This window comes from Schistocerca serialis, chromosome 10 (genome assembly GCF_023864345.2).
Source record: "Schistocerca serialis cubense isolate TAMUIC-IGC-003099 chromosome 10, iqSchSeri2.2, whole genome shotgun sequence".
NCBI lineage: Eukaryota > Metazoa > Arthropoda > Insecta > Orthoptera > Acrididae > Schistocerca > Schistocerca serialis.
In genome coordinates, this window is record NC_064647.1 from 38,711,278 (window position 1) to 38,716,116 (window position 4,839).

Here is a 4,839-nt window from a genome sequence, read left to right on the forward strand (position 1 = left end):
ATTTAAATACGTCTGAACGGGGTGTTATAGCCGGCGCACGAGCGATGGCACACAGCATCTCTGAGGTAGCGATGAAGTGGGGATTTTCCCGTACGACCATTTCACGATTGTACCGTGAATATCGAGAATCCGGTTAGACATCAAATTTCCGACATCGCTACGGACGGAAAACGATCCTGCAAGGACGGGACGAACGACGGCTGAAGAGAAACGTTCAACGTGATGGAAGTGCAACCCTTCTTCAGATTGCAATGATGGGCCATCAACAAGTGTCAGCGTGCAAAAACCATTCAACGAAACATCATCTATAAGGGCTTTTGGAACCGAAGGCCCACTCGTGTACCCTCGATGACTAGACGACACAAAGCTTAACGTCTCGCCTGGGCCCGTCAACACCGACATTGGACTGTAGATGACTGGAAACATGTTGTCCACCGAGCGTCAACTTCCCTTTGTTAACTGCAAACTGTGTCATACTATACTCCTTCTCACAGAGGTAGATGTTCAGTGCATAGTAACTTCAAACTCAAATACATACTTAAGAGTAACTTGGAACAGGCTGTTGTTGATACCTAGAAATGACAAATGTTCTTCTAGTTACGATAACAACAAATAGCTGACAGCATCACACACATTATACACTCATGCTCATAAATTAAGTGTAACATGCTGATGATGAACATCAGTTCCAACCAGAATGTAAGTTTAATTATTTAATACCAGTTGTGTGGTGGACATCTCCACAAAGTCTGATAAATGTCTGGGTGCTGCTTCAGGCCGTAACACTTCCTTTTTCCGTCAGCGTAGGATCCAATTCATCAGAGACAAGGGTACCGTCAGGAGTGCACCAGGGAAGGGTTATAGGACCGCTGTTATTTTATTAATACACAAATGATCTGGCGGACAGGGTGTTCAGCAATCTGCGGTTGTTTGCTCATAGTGCCATAGCATACGAGAAGGTGTCAAAGTTGAGTACTGCAAGCGGATAGAAGACCACTTAAACAAAATTTCTAGTTGCTGTGTTGAAAAATGTAAGTTAGTGCGAATGAACAGGAAAAATAAACCCGTAATGTTCGGATATAGCGTTAGTAGTGTCCTGCTTGACACAGTCACATCATGTAAATATAAGGGCGTAACGTTGAAAAGTGATATGAAATGGAATGATCGTGCGAGATTACTGACAGGGAAAGCGAATGGTCGACTCCAGTTCATTGGAAGAAATTTGGGAAAGTGTGGTTCATCTGCAAAGAATACTGCCTATAGGACACTAGTACGACCTGCTCTTGAGTACTGCTCGAGTGTTTGGGACCGGTATCAGGGCAGATCAAAAGAAACCATCGAAGCAATTCAGAAGCAGGCAGCTAAATTTGTTACCGGTAGATTCGAGATGCTTTTTTACGGAGATGATTTGGGAACTCAAATGGGAATCCCTGGAGGGAAGGCAATGTTCTTTTCGAGGAACACTGCTGACAAAATGTAGAAACCGGCATTTGATGCTAATGGCAGAATTATTCTATTGCCGCCAACATACATTTAGCGAAAGGACCACCAAGATACGAGAGACAAAGGCTCATACGGAGGCACACAGACAGTCGTTGATAATTCTTCCGGGTTATATGGCACTGGTCCATGGAATACTTCTATTCCTAACGTTTCGTCCGATACTACGTTGGACATCCTCAGAGGTATGGCTGGTCCTGTTGAGTCCTGCCGACTGACGAGTCGGGCCTTTTTTTTTTTTTTTTTTTTTTTCTTTATTGATTTTCAATTCCCCCCGAAGGGGGCGGGCTGGCAGCAGCTTACTACGCTGCTCTGCAGCCTACAGACTTTTCTTAAATAAGGGGGAAGAAGAAAGAAACAAGGAAAAACAGGAGATAAAATGGTGATTTAAAGTGTAAAATGGCGTAAAATTGCGGAAAGTTAAAACAGAAAGCAAAAGGGGTTGGCAATGTAGATAAAATACACACGAGTCGGGCGTCGGAGAGCGGCCTAAATACTGAGGAAAGTGGGCGTGGTCTAGCTTGCACATAGTAGCAGAGAGAAAACTAGTCAAAGATAAAATGTAACTATCGATAATAGTCCGTCATAGATAAAAATCACTTATCGATTCTGTAATGCCACTGTCCATAACTCGCTTAATTTCAAGGCCTCTTCTTTTCTATTAAAATTATCTTCATGTTTATAAATTTCAATAGCCTCCCTATACAGTCGTGGATAATAGTTCGTGGTAGCACTTAAAACTGTAGTTTCAGAAAACTACATGGTCACCGGTCTGAAGAGCATGTTCCGCAACGGCCGATTTATCTATTTTACCCAGTCGGCAAAGACTTTTATGCTCCTTTACCCTCGTATTCACACTTCTTTTCGTAGTACCAATATAGACCTTGCCACAGGTACACGTAATTTTATACACACCGCTAGATCATAATGGTGGCCTTCTACCTTTAAGAGAACGAAGTACTTGTTCCATTTTTCTGGTAGGTTTGAATGCCGGTTTCACTTTATGTTTCAGCAAAATTTTGCCGATTCGATCTGTAAGCTTACTAAATGAAAGGTAAAGACACCGTGTTCTTCCATTGTTGTGTACCATCCTTGTCGTTTGGCCTTCTGTAATTACGTCTTAAAACTCTATTAATTTCTTTGTTTGAGTACCCGTTCTTTTCGAAGGCCTGTTTCAGATGATTGAGTTCGGTATCCAGATGTTCCGGCGTACAAATCCGTTTTGCCCTGTCCACTAAACTTTTGATTACACCTCTTTTTTGTTGTGGGTGATGATTGGAGTTGTTATGTAAGTATCTATCAGTATGTGTGCTCTTCTGAAACACTCTATGTTTCAGACTGCCATCGGTCTGTCTCATGACTGACACATCGAGGAACGAAATAGCCTGGTCTTTTTCCACTTCAATGGTAAACTGAATTTTAGGGTTTATGCTATTAAGATAATAAAAAAAATTCGTATAAGGCTTTTTTACCGTGTGTCCAAACCACGAATGTGACGTCTACATAACGATACCAACAACATGGTTTCTTATTTGCTTTATTCAACGCTAATTGTTCAAATCATGTAAAAATTGGCAATCGCAGGGCTCAACGGGTTACTCATGGCAACACCATCCACTTGCTCATAAAACTCCTCATCCCACTGACCACGCCCACTTTCCTCGGTATTTAGGCCGCTCTCTAACGCCCGACTCGTCAGTCGGCAGGACTCAACAGGAGCAGCCATACCTCTGAGGATGTCCAACGTAGTATTGGACGAAACGTTAGGAATAGAAGTATTCCATGGACCACGGCCATATAACCCGGAAGAATTATCAACAACAGTACCGTCCGATCGTGAAAGCCTTCATTGTATGACGCTGACAGTCGCTTTTCCCTTCGGTCTATTTGAGAGTGCAGCAGGAAGGAAGGTACCTTCCCCACTCACTGTACAGTGGCCCTAGGAGTTTGTATGTAGGAGTGGATGATTATAGACATCAGTTTCAAACAGGATGAAAATTTTAGTATTTAATACCAATTATGTGATGAGCATCTTCACAAAGTTGTGGACTGGTGCTTCATGGTGTAACACCTTCCATTTCTGTCAGCATAGGATTTAAGAGAGGAACGTTACGCAGAATGTTACCACATCATTAGTTTCCGATGTTTTCCACGCGTATCCAGTGGCCTCCTTCGCCTCAGCCTCTGGTAAGATTGATCACCTGCTCGTCTGGTGCATTAAATTTTCGAACAGAGAGACCGTACCTGGCCGCCTGCACGTGACGGCCAGCCCTGGCCAGAACGAGGGCGGGGTTCGCAGGCCTATGGATGCCCCACCGTCTCCCTCCTGACAGCTAATCCATCAGCCTCCATAGCACCGGCCATGACGAGACGCGGAACGCCGATATGACGCCGCGGTGAAGCTGGTCGGTAGGCGCACAACAGGTGGCGCGCAATACATGCGACAGGAATCTCGTCCACGAGCCTCAAAGTCGCGGGGCGAGTCACTTAAGGTTGTCGTGCACACAGATGGGACATCCGACCTCACGAGAGACGGCGCTGTCGGCACAATAGCCGGAACGAGGTGGCTAAGGCGACAGCGCTCTCCAGCGGCCGTTGTCGGCTCTACTCGCCTCGCAGACAGCACAGTTTCTCTACAGAAACAGAAAGCGCTCCGTCTTCTGGCCACGAGTGGCCTACCGGGACCATCCGACCGCCGGGTCATCCTCTGTGGATGATGCGGATAGGAGGGGTGTGGGGTCAGCACACCGCTCTCCCGATCGTTATGATGGTATTCTACTACTATTCGGTCGAGTAGCTCCTCAATTGGCATGACGAGGCTAAGTGCACCCCGAAAAAAGGCAACAGCGCATGGCGGCCTGGATGGTCACCCATCCAAGTGCCGAGCACGCCCGACAGCGCTTAACTTCGGTGATCTCACGGGAACCGGTGTAGCCACTGCGGCAAGGCCGTTGCCCCTACAGAAACGGACACGCGTTAAACGGCTGTGTTAACTCTGTTAGCCGTCGTCGAAGAAGAGCCGAGAAAATCGCGAACCAGTTTCTGGACTCGTCGATGGGGTGTACAACAAACTGCCGGTAGAGGAACGCTACATAATATTATACAACGATCTCAGAGACATACTAGTAGAAGTTATTCGTTAACTCAACTGAATTTTCATCACATTTTCGGGTTTACATTGAACATGACTCATATATTGAAGCGTCAAAGAAACTGGTAAACCGGCTGAGGTTGGCAACAACTATATACGACAACAATTATCTGGCGCAGTTGTTAGATCGGTTACTGTTGCCTCATTGACCTGTTACAAGATTTAAGTGAGTTTCAACGAGGTGTTAT

General features: G+C 45.4%; 1 pseudogene; it reads right to left on the reverse strand.

Annotated features, from left to right (window-relative positions):
* Nucleotides 1-4,338: 4,338 nt before the first annotated feature.
* Nucleotides 4,339-4,456, reverse strand: LOC126425509 (5S ribosomal RNA; annotated as a pseudogene).
* Between the last annotated feature and the right edge of the window lie 383 nt (nt 4,457-4,839).